Raw genomic sequence first — 12,485 nt, 5'->3', positions numbered from 1 at the left:
CCGATAATGGGATGCTTTAATGGCACTGGCGTAACAGCATGTTTGCGTTCTTGGCACTCTACCTTACTAGGGTGAAGGAAGAACATCGTGAGAATTTTAGTAGTAGTAAATCCAACCTAAACCTTTCTCGCCCTTCTATCGGCATTTTCTGGGCGGCGAGGATATTAGTATGACTAGTAGTTGCCGATGGTATTTTCCGAACACACACTATCTTCTCGCATTGGGGAAGCTTAGTAACCATGGTCTGGTCTCCAGTGGTGAAACTGAGACGAACCTTTAAAGCAGATCCGAGGCGTGGGGCTAGCTCGAGACAATCGCTTTGAGTAGATACGATACTTATTTGGAGTCTACTTCCACAGCCTAGGCGAAGTCGCGGAATCAGAAGAGTATCAGTATTGCGTTACGCTGCTCTGTCTATCTTCGCTGAACGGAGTCACTTCCCAGATGCAGCAATAGTCCTCATCATTGCCTCATCTGGGGAAGTTGTATATTATAGAAAGTTAATTAAAGTTGGCGGTAGAGACAAAAACCGTATCAAAGGACGGGACCTGAGAAAAACATTTACTGATTTCCTTTGATCTTTGGCTGACTGGACTCCCAAAGTGCACTTCGTGTGGCCCCCTTATATAATGATGATGATCATTAACTATTCTTGCCCAGAGGTGTGTAAAAGTGTTTTCAACGTTACATGTCTCATTAAATAGAACTAATTCCAAGAAGCCTTGCGCTCAACGAAAAATGCTTATGGAAGACGAATTAAAGAATATCGGCTGAAATATGGTTACACTATTTTCGTCTCCTAAGCTGCAGCTGAAGCTTCCGCTATGTATTCGTTATGTATTCAAAGTTACTATTCGAATAGCTTCACGGCGAGAGATTAGTGTGGAATTTTATTTCATATTTTCGCTATGACTTTTCTGTATAGCTTTCACGTTCCAAAATTATGTTGGCTAGATTTCTTAAATTATTGGAAAACCGCTGTAATTCAGTCAATCGATCGTTTTAATTACAAGGGGAAATTCTACTTTCAGCACGGGAAAGGCAATAGATTTGTGGGAAAGCCGTCTTGACATAATCCGGATTAATAACCGCAAGACGGGCTTATCAACATTTTAAAGAGGGTTTGCTTAATCAAATATTCCTCTCTTTTAATTCGTGCTATAATTTTTTTTAATCCTTAGCAGTAAAATCTTCGATCTGTATTAAAATGTACTTGATAATTATAACAATCATTTAGTGTTATGTCACATTTCATTAATTACCACGAGGGAATAAATCCCAACCAACATTTCGAGCATATGTGAAATTCTCACCTCACCTGGAGTCGGCGTCACATCCGGGGTTTGTAACACGTCGTGTTTTCGACTACGTCGCATTTACCGGCCGGGAGCGGCGTGAATTTCTGTGGTTTTAATGTCACGTTCAGTAATAGGCTTCGGTTTGGAAATTCAGTTACTAAATAACCGGAAATTCGTTCGCGGAGGAACGGAAGACTAGATTTGCCAGTTATTGCTCTGATATAATATGTGTTCCTGGTTCGTGTACATCGTTTTAATTACTATCATCGAGTACTTTATCAGCTCAATTTGTTTTATCTTACGTTCCTGTAATCGTAATTATACTTTCGAGCAGTTTAAAAGATGGGTATTCATTTGTTTGTTAAACAATGCAGTAAGTAAGTTAAGGAATACTAGGTAAAAATACTTAATTACTCTTTAAGAAAAAAAGGCAGTGATGATTGCTTAAAGTTTACTTAACTGCTTTTTAGAAAGGGGTTATCTTGTATCATTCACTATAGGTGGTGTGGTCTATCTGTTGCGCTTCTCTTACGAATATAAGCGGTCTAAACCCATTAGCGTTCTATGTTATCGATTTTGGAGGAAGATGAGAGAGGTTAAATTTTTTTAACGCAAAGTACAATTTACTTCGATATAGGAGTGCCACGCGAGCAGCACAAGGTTATCATTTAAAAGGCCTTGCAGAAGACGTCTATCGGCAAATATGTTAATGATGATGAAGAGAGCCTTTGCAGACTGAACCCGATCACTATAAAACAATTTAAATCGTTAATAAATAATTTTTACAATCAGTATACTCTTCTTAACCAACTTCGTGAAATATCGCTCGATTGAAGTAGTAATAGAATTTATCTACGTATAAATCATTTTAAATCTTCACAAACATTTTGGGGTTCTTATTAAATAACCTAACTTGAAAAATAAACGACGGAAAATACCTTGAAGAAGGGGAAATAGTAGCTTTCAGAAGCAGGTAACGATCAACTCGTAAAGTATGAGAACCGTTTTATATATTTTTATTTAATTTATAACGAGTTGGTCGTCGAAGGCGGACTAGTAACCGATAACAAGTGACTACTTCTATTACTAATGACATTTTCCAGAGAAACAAAACAAAGCACTGAAAGTTTCGAATGCATCCTGATCTGAGAAAAACCCACAGCAAACTCAGACGGGTTTATCTCTTGTTCTCTTTATTAAAACAATTCATTGTTAAGCCTTTTAAAACCCCTTTACACCGTAATATTTTCTACTTTTTTATTGTAAGACAATTTTGTGATATTGCAAAGGTAGAAAGGTATAACAAGGTAATCATAATATCTATTGGTAATCTTTTTTTTTAATTTATTACTATGAACAGTAACAATTTTTTTTGTATATATACGTATTTTCATTACTACTCGTCACATCCTCGCTCATGAGTAAAAGATTGAAAAGATAAAATGTATCTTTTGCCATTGTACCTCATCTAGTCTCTTAAACTAAAACCTTATTCCATTTGCTTATTTTTAATCTGAATAGTATTTAATAGATAACGTAATATCGAGTACGTATAAGGTGTAATAAACGTAGTTCTCGTTGAAATCGAATTCTGTCAATGAAAATGGAACCCGATTTAATTAAAGGGCGCTTTTCACCGTGAACGGAGTAAACAAGCCTGTGCAATTCGACGCTCGAGACAATTCCTACTATTTATTTCTTAAACTTTATTAAAACGAATCTTTCCTTATTACACTCCATATACTTTCATTGCTGCTTCATTAATTTTATAAAAGCATAATCTTTTAATAGAATTGTAACAAGTAACAATATCGTATATTAAATTTATTAAGGCAAACGATTAATTTTTTTTAATTAATCCTTTAGCAATTTCTTAACAATATTTTAAAATTTAAATTCGTTATAGCACCTCATAAGTACTGTACTAGAAATGTAACTGGTAGACTGAACCTGCGGTTGAGGAGTTTCGTGAAGTCATGAAAAGCTATGGTTTCTCAGTCTATGACATCTAGGACTGAGTGGAAGAAAAGTATGAAAGCGTGTACTGTCATCAGACGAGAAATATGTAAGAAAAAAGGGGACATAAGCGACTCAAATATTGATAATACACAAAAAGAGCAGCGATCAATCGGTTAAGAATTATAATAATTAAATTACATGAACATTCCATAACGTAATCGCTAAATTATACTACATAGTTGGTTAATTATATTATACTATAAAACCAAATTTTTCAATGACCATCAATCTAAAACAAACACCAGAATGCATTTCATGCAAGAAGCGAAGTAAAGCCTGCACGAGAGAAGAGTTGTGTTTATATTATAATAATTAAAAGTTTTTTTATTCTTTCCAGCCGTCCGACTTAATTTTGCCAAAGGTTATTGACCATTCGCAATACGTGACAAAAATAGTTAAATAATGCTACTCGCAAAACATAAATAACTTTAATGAATTACTTAAATATTTAATGGAATCAGGCGTTACCTTGCGGAAGCCATCCTAACTAAGAAAAGGACCAATATTTAGCCACTTCCGCAAATGCAGTGGTAGTCGTGCAACAAATGCACCGCCCGCCAGCCCGCTGATAAATGCGTATGCGGCAAACAATGCGAATCATACAACCGCCACCGCCAAATTACTCAACACGTGTTTCACTCCTCCACGGGGCATCTTCAGGAGTTATGTCACACCGATTAGTGCCTAGACTTTGTGTTTGAACGACTACCACTGCATGTGCGGAAGTGACTAAATATTGGTCCTTTTCTTAATTACTTAAATAACTTAAGAAAATCAGAGATCATTAATCAACTTTTTCTTCTTTTCAGCCGATGGAGGCTTGCTGCGTGACAAAGGTCTCCCTCAAAGATCGCCACGATGACCAGTCAGCGTTTTTCCACGACTTGAAGTATGTCGTTGGTCCACCTAGTGGTGGTCACACACACGGTGCATTTACCGCCTCGTGGTCGCCATTCGAAAACCTTTCGATACCAATCAACTACGTGTTATAAATAAAAAAAAAATCAATAAAATAAAATTGGGGAGAAATACTGGTTAGAACAACATCTACCGCCGATTTTTTTACATTGACTGCTGGCTCTGTAAATAGTGATATATCCTGTATTCAACATTTATCAAACAATACATAATCAATTTTTGTTGATGACACGATACTCGGAAAAGATCACTGCGATTATTATTGTACTATGTAGATCAATAATTTAAATATTTTCCTAACATATACACAAAATAAACTAAAATAGAAAATCGTAAGTAAATTTAACAATTCGTTGATTATCTTGTTTTAATGTAACGTCTTGTATATTTATTAACAAAAAACCTCATAAACACAACTCGAACCGCAAAGAACCTTTCTACTGCAACTAAAAATATCTTATTCGACAAGCTATTTCCGAGTGTTCCGCCTAGCAACATATTAAGCAATTTGTTTTCATTTAATAAATTTTGCAACCTGATTAATTTTCCAATAGCTTTAGCTGAAAAGATTATTAAAATATACAACATTTTAATCGCTGAGATACAAAATTGATAAAGATTGTGAATGTACTAGTGGCAAAATTTAAAAAAGTAAAAGGAACAGTATCCCACTAAGGCGAACTAACGTTACATCGAAACCTTTAAAGTGAATTCTAAAAATAGGCAATCTATTCCCACGTCGCGCATATTGCCCTTCTGTGTGTCGGCCGAAAGCGGGAGTTAATTCAGTCCGTTCTCCATGTGACTTGTTCGGCACCCGAGTAAGTTTAAAAATAAGCCGGCGCGTGAAATACGTCCCGGTATAGGAAGTTTCCTCGCTGATATTTCGTACTCACATCAATACAACATTGCTCAATATCAACTTCTACATAGGCCATTATTGAGACACGTTGTGTTGCATGTACAATGCTCCCACCTAAACTCTTATATTTTTTATGTATCATATAATTCATCTTTTATCCAGGAAGTATACAAATTATATAAGTATATAATAAATGCACGTCACTGAAAATGGGCTCTGACTTTGAACCCCGTTGGCAAGCTTACAGCAAGTGATGGATTGGAATTATGCTTCAAATTAATCCACGACATCGAATCAGGAATAAAAAATCCGTAGACATACACAATTAACCGACATATCAGAGCTCATAGAAGATGGCCCCATTGCATCAAGGTTCTGGAGTTCAGCAAGATTAGTGTAAGACATTCATCCATAAGGAGAGCAAACGGTGTTGTTAATGTCGTTGGAAGAAGCTGAGTGAAAGCTGTTTCCAAACTGTCTTATTGAAATCTATGAGACAAGCCAATGTTCAGCAGTGAACACATCACACCTGGAAAGATGATAATAATGATTTATGTAAATTACTAATATGATAATCATTGATTAAGGATATTAATATTACGTACTGTGTGTAATATTAACATTAAAATTAACATTTATACTGATACACTTTTTCTAAAAACAATCACGTGTCCGGAAAACCATTCAGAAACAATACAATACATTATTAATTTTACTCAATGTGTATGAACCTAGTATATTCAATTTGAGTAATGTAATTCGTAGTCCCGAATATGAATAATTTTGACAAAATTGATACGAATTAAAATGAGTTCCTGAAATATATAATCAATCTCTGAGTAATTTTGGTATATTGACGTTCTACATACAATTCTGTGTGTTAAAATGTGAACCCAATAATTTACTTGCAAATATAATTGGACTATTATTCTTTGCAAATATTTGTTGTAGTTAATAACATACTTTTTACATACAGTCTGATTATTATAAAATTAAAACAATTAATTTAAGTCACTCTCACTAGCTCCATTATTGCATTTGGATTTTATAACAATAAAAGGCACATCACACGTTACCAAGACATTAAATGGACAAAAAAAAAACTAAACAATGAAGGGGTTCAATATTGGACATAAGGAATATTAGAAGGCCATATAAACGAAGACATGCGGACTAAGTACATAGACCAAACTGCAGGAAAAAATTGGACCAAAGTAACAACAAAGAAATGTGTAAGCAGTAAACGAGGCCTTTATTCAAAAGATTTATTTCGCAAATCATAATTGAGCTACTATTTTTTTATTTACACATTTATAATTACACAATATTATATTAACGCTGTAAAAATAAATACAGTATTATGACTACATAAACACAAAGCGATTTTTTCGTACTTGATTAATAATTAAAACCTCATACTTTACATATGGTTCTTTGATATAAATTCATACGCGTTGTAATAGCTTTTAGCTTTAAGCCGCGTCTTCACAGTCTGGTAGTACTCGCGCGGTAAGTACAGTCGACGCCGAACTATCAAAGCGCCACCTCGCAACGAGCTGGTTTTATCTCTCGCGCCGCCGGAAGCGGTTCCGGTGTGGGTACCGAGTCTCGTGCACATGTTATCAGATGAGCGCCGCTTATACAATATCTATATATTTTGGCTCCTGATAACGTGTTCCTTATAGATTCGTAATAAAAAAATGTCTGCTTACATATAATTGATACTTGATATAAAATTGTTAATAGTTTGAAATATTTTATGTATTCTGGAAGAGATTTTTTGCGACTCCGATATCCGAAGTTATAGGTAGTTTAATTTACAATATCCTTATTGTGTTAATTACGCACACAAGCGAAAAACTGTTGCTGCGGTAGATTTTGAAAGGGTGTTAGTTACCTAATTCGTAACGAAGAAACATTATCAAATTAATTTCATAAAAAAGTGTGAAGAAAATGTATTCTATTCAGTTCATTATCATCAATACGATGACAATAGGTCCATTTACTTCTATTAACGATACCGTTTACTACGAGTATTAGATACTGTATTTCTGAATAAGATCTGTGGTCTAAGACCTATATGTCAACAGTAATCAACTACTCAGAATTACGTATTCCAGGTAGCTCGAAATCCATTCGTGATACGTATCTATACAGAACACACGCTCTCAAACAATGCTGAATCAATGCGAGAGAAGGAGCTCCTTTGCGGTGTACTGAAAGCCTGTAATGGCAATCTCTCTAATATGGATCTATTAGTTAATTGCCTTAAAATAAATAATATTTTTTCAATAAGTTACCTTCTCAGTATTAACTTTTTTATGACATAATCATAAATATTCTTATTATTATTATTGGGGAGCCACGCCATCTAAAAATGTTGCCTTTAAGTCATGTATAGGTCATAACGCAATAGCATATTTGTATGATATTAAGAAAAAATATTTTGTAATCGCTCTGTTTATTTTTATAGATTTTATAGCTTTTTTCTTTTCTTTGAATAATATTTCGTGGATGATGGTACTGGAAGTGTAATTATTTAGTTCCTACACTAATCTAATTAGCTTAATTGTAACACAATTGTTTATTGTTTCTAGCAAAATAAAATAAATCAAATTAACCAGATAATCGCCATAAACTTGAAAATATGTTTGCTTTCTGAATTATCTTTAACGTGAGAACCGCAAACAGGGTATTGCATCGAGTACGACATTCTATCCAATTTCAAGATGACTGTATCGTCTTGCGTCTGCATGCCTAACATATTGGAAGCGTTGGAAACCGGCGTGCCTCGATACGGAAACTTTCACATATGTTACAAAATTCGATGCATCCCTAATTTCAGAGGAAATTAATTTGGTTTCCATGCACAGTTGCTTTTTCCAGTACGTGTTTCACGAACCGTACTGGTAATACGACACATATACGGGCTCGTTTTAATAGATTTTCAATTTGAAAAATTCATGAAATTTAACAATAAAAAACCGTACACTGGCTGGTTCAGAACGTACTTCAAATTAAGTACAATCTTTCGATGAATTACACAAAGGAGATTTTAATATTTATAATAGTCATGATTTTATATAGATAGCTAGGTTGATTGTGCATTTTGGTTGATAGGTAATTTTATATATTTCATTATTGCGCTCTGGTACGAAACGCTGACGCGATCCATTTCTTATGTTTTTAATTATGTATAAGGCAAGAATTGTACTTCAATTCACGTATCAGTGTAAATTATATATCACGCTATCAAGGGTTTGGTTTTCAACGGAAATAAAAAAATTCGGGAAATTGGATGCATACCATATCATAATGAAACTTCATTTTCCTCGATTGCTCCTGTAGCAACGTCGCTGCTACTAAATACGTCAAATATTTAAGGGTTCTTTTTGGATGAGAAACTAACCTAAAAAAATCTCACCAATAAAAATATACCTTATCTATGTTTATAACTCAAATATGAAGGAAAGAAAAAACTCAAATATGAAGCTAAGAAAATAAAAAAGACATAAAATTCAAAATAAGTGCATAATGTATAGGAAAGTAAATAAACAGAAAAAAAAAAGTAATATAGAAATGTAACACCTGTAAAATTCGGCGAGGTAAGGCGACGAAAGTGAGATGAGGTATGAACGGAATAAAGAATAAAATCGAAGGAACAATATGTGAGGAATAAATAAAGAAAGAATAATTAACATTAAGCTGAAAGAAGGATGATATACATAAAATAAAAAAAAATCTCAAATAAATAATAAAAAAATATTATTTTTAAAATATCGAGTGCTCCCCAAAAACAAGGAAAAAATAGTACATTATATGAATTAATTATTAATTATACACGATTATCTTAGAAGACTATCTGGAGATTTTATATTGTAAGCTGACATTTTTTTTTTTCACCGAGTCATTCTTAATATATTTTAATATATAACACGATAAAACATAAAATATAATGTTATGAAGCTTATGAGTATTACTTGTGAAAGGGTATCAAACAATTTTCTATTTATAATAAACATTTTCTACAAATCTTCTGATATAAAATCTCTGTATTGTTATCAGGCTATGTATTCCGAACCCAAATGAATAGAGTTTGATCTGCCTTCAGCACAAATATAATCGCATTATAGGATTGTAAAAGACTTAATATTACAAAGCAAAATGTATGTTTTTTGCAGAAAATGCGACGTAATACGAGATATAGTATCTTTAACCTGTAAGCTCTAGAAAGATCTTCAAGTGTTTTAAGTCTTTGAAACAGTTTAAAATCGACTTAGCAAGATATTAGAAACAGGTAGTGGAGTATAAAGTTCACAGCAGAGCTGACTTTAAATTTACATAAAGTTTTGACACTAAATTCAGTGGAGATGAGCGAGCACTTTCAGGTTTAAAATAAACTCTACATTGTTCATTAAAACGGCTCTCTGAGTTTCTCAGTAAATTTAAATATGTCATTATATTTTGTGCAGTGTATTTAACAAATAACTTTATCATACTTTTGTACATGGCATATTATTTTTCTGACCCAACTCCAAGTCACTGTTTTGCAATAGCAATTTTGAAAAGTGGATTTTATCAGTATTGTCTTTCTAAAGAAATGCTTGAACAGCGTTAATAATAGAATTAAAAAAAAAACAAATTCAAATTCGGTCATTTTGTTCAAAATTATTTGCCAACTGACCGTTTTGAATGATTTTTTTTTTCGAAAGAAAAACTATCGTACTAAAAAATAACTTTTGCTTTCCCATTTATTGCGTTGTAATTTTCATTCGTGACTTTTTAAAATATTTGAAGTTTCCGTATAGACTGACACCGAAGTATTTAATAAACCTATTGGTCTCTCGTCTCTCTAAGACTAGAAGCATATGTGGATTTCAATATTTTAAAAAGTGTGTTCGTGTTCGAAAAGTATGGAATACTCAAATTTTATTTTATTATCGCTATTGGAATATAGAAATGAATGATTCAATTGCAGTAAAATGAATAAACATTTATGTAGAACAAACTTTAGTGAGTATTTTAATCCAAAGAAAGAGGAAAAAAACTTATTAAAGTAGAAATTATGATGAAGGTTTTATTAAAACAATTACATTTTGTGTACCGTAAAAGGAAATATAAGGTCACTTTTAAAAATTAAAAATGTATTTGGCGCTTTGACAAATATATTTTTTTTTGAATAAGTGGGGAAATGTAAATATTTTTTTTTAGAAATTATATTGTCAAAGTGTCCTTCATATCTTTGAGAATTCTTTTTAAACATTACGAAAACATGCCGGCAAATTTAAGCTTTTGAAACTACCGCCACATTTTCAGGAATATTTTGCTTTAGTTCAGTAATTGTTTTTCAGATTTAAAGAAACTGCTCTTAATTTGTCAAAAAGCGAAAAGTTTGCGCTTCGCGATGACCACTCAATGTTACACCTCTTCGACACGTCTTTGCTTAGTATTTCACGTATGACCTCTATGTTGGCATTAGACATGTGTCTAGTGGCGCAGTTTTGCTGGAACCATGTTAAGGAGTTGTAATAATTGAGGTCTATAACTTTGCTTGCAAGAACATACTTAGAACAAAAGTCAATTGTTTTTAAGGCCCATCTTGTAGTAGGCAATCGCTTTCATAATATAGCCAAGGTATATGTTTCTGCAGCAAATTTGTCTGGACGCATACATAGACCGGCCGGAATTTAATATTGTCTCAGATATTAGAACAGAGTTCTTGAAGAAAGGAAAATATATTTGAAGGGAAATAAAATTAACTACATAATTTATTTAACTTTGAGAGACTAAATGTAACTGCTTAATTTTTTATTTAATGTAATTTTTGAGATGAAAATTTATTTCAAAAATATTTTAAATTTATAAATTATATCATAATACAAGAGAGAATAGTTTCTACATTAAGATTGCAGAAATATTGACACGTATTAACTGCCAAATGACAAATTACTGCTTAAATAGCTTTTATTATTTTTTTTTCTTTTTGGCAAAAAATGTTTCCACTAATTATATTAAAAATTAAAAGAGCATTTATTACAAAAAAGAAACAATTTATTACTTAAAAATATCGTTTACAAAGGTTATCGGTTGGATAAGGACAGTGTCCGCCAAGTCCACTTAAAATATTTTTAAGACATGGCTCACTATTGGAATGTGAGGTGAAAATGAATGAAAGACTCAAAACATACTTTTGAAAAGTCATATAGATGACAGGTTCAGAAGGATTACTATGTTACGACTTGAAGAGCGCTATAATAATATTTTTGCTACAAACAATGACATGTATATCTAAAGAAGAGAGTTAATCTTTGTATAACAATCCTTAGTACCGTACTATAAACGTCTGCTCGTATACCATATCTTTTTGGAATAAAAAAAAACACACGAGTCGTATATCGGAATCGAATATTTCAAAATGATTGTGCCGACTCGCCAAAGCGATTGAAAGGACTAGACTGCGTCAATTAAACTTCACTAACGGAAAAGGTTTTTAATTGATACAGAGACATAAAATTACAGTGCTATTTTTTAATCTCTTTAACAGACCTCGCGTTGCACCCCCGGAATACAACTGAAGAGGAGGTAGGTGAACCCACCCTTCGGCCCGATTCATTCGATTCGATTTACATTCCCAACAAACTGATAAATGTTTGACGTGAAATACGTTACTAATCAATAAAAATCAATATCGGTCATACGCAGTGAGTACTTAATAATAAAGTTTCACAAAACATCTAAGAACTTCATTACCAAATTATCAAATCTTAATTTAAAATTATATTGTCTAATTAATATTATTATAGCATTCCTGAATTATTAGTTCATCAAAATGCTCGGAACTTGCTTTTTTCTAACCTTTTTTATGTAAATAAATATCGATTCAAAAGTACGTATATATGCCCATTTTTATTAAGATATTTTAAATTTTAAAAGCAATGTTTGAATATTGACTCTTCAAATTTTAAATCAAAATGAAATTCAGTATAACATTCATTGTTTAACATAGATTGTCAGTACTAATACAAAGGTAACAGAATACACGCACGTGCTAACTGTAATTTCATTGTGCGATTATTGAAATTTAAGTCCGGCATGAAAATTGTTTTAATCAAAGAGGTCATACACGTGAATGCTACTGAATGCGAACAACCAATAACCCACTTCCACCTGAAATCCTAAAATCCTAAAATCCTGCACGCATAATAAATGAAAAATATGTGTAAGCCATGCATTGTAGTTCCACTTCAAAGAAGGATTATTTAGTATATTCTCCTATTGTTGCGCAACATTTAACAACGAAAAATATATCATCTGAATCTGTATACGGTGCCACAACTATCACAGACTACTTAAGCAGAGACTGCAAGAACAGCGGAAGAAATGTTTCA

The sequence above is a fragment of the Battus philenor genome, unplaced genomic scaffold (genome assembly GCF_028537555.1).
Source record: "Battus philenor isolate CCGP_79_NKW_IND1 unplaced genomic scaffold, ilBatPhil1.0.hap1 SCAF_1, whole genome shotgun sequence".
Lineage (NCBI taxonomy): Eukaryota > Metazoa > Arthropoda > Insecta > Lepidoptera > Papilionidae > Battus > Battus philenor.
This window is presented reverse-complemented; position numbering follows the sequence as displayed.